Raw genomic sequence first — 652 nt, forward strand, 5'->3', positions numbered from 1 at the left:
CACACACACACACACACACACACACACACACACACACACACACACAGAGTGCAGCTGGCATGTTCACCTCAGCTAAAGTCAGCTGAGTTATATAAGCCAACCAGCCCACATAGGTTCATAGAGCCACACAGCTCTGCAGAGATCTGATCAAAGCAGCGAGCCTGTGTGTGTGTGTGTGTGTGTGTGTGTGTGTGTGTGTGTGTGTGTGTGTGTGTGTTTTGATAGAGTAAGCAGGAAAACAGCATGAGATATGGAAGGCAATGATAGCTCTCTGAAGAGAGAGAGATGGATTGTTAGAGGAGTTTGTGGGAAGGATGAATGCAGGTTTACGAGTGTGTGTGTATGTGTGTGTGTATGTGTGTGTGTGTGTGAGTGTGCGTGTGTGTGTGTGTGTGTGTGTCTGTCTGTCTGTATTTGTTACGGACAGCAGGGAGACAGAGGAAGACAAATTAGAAGCGCGGCCGACTTAGACGAGTGTGAAACATGATGAGAGCGAAGACGAGGTGAATATTGAGCTGAAATGGAAATAAAATGAAAATGAGTATGAAAGAAGAAACAGAGGGAGATACGGAGATGATGGATGTGTGTGTGACAGAGGAGGAAATGAAGTGAGAGGATATTGTTGAGAGAACACACAGACACACACACACAC

The sequence above is a fragment of the Seriola lalandi genome, unplaced genomic scaffold (genome assembly GCF_002814215.2).
Source record: "Seriola lalandi dorsalis isolate HSWRI2012SDOR001 ecotype SW California unplaced genomic scaffold, Sedor1 jcf7180002054640, whole genome shotgun sequence".
Lineage (NCBI taxonomy): Eukaryota > Metazoa > Chordata > Actinopteri > Carangiformes > Carangidae > Seriola > Seriola lalandi.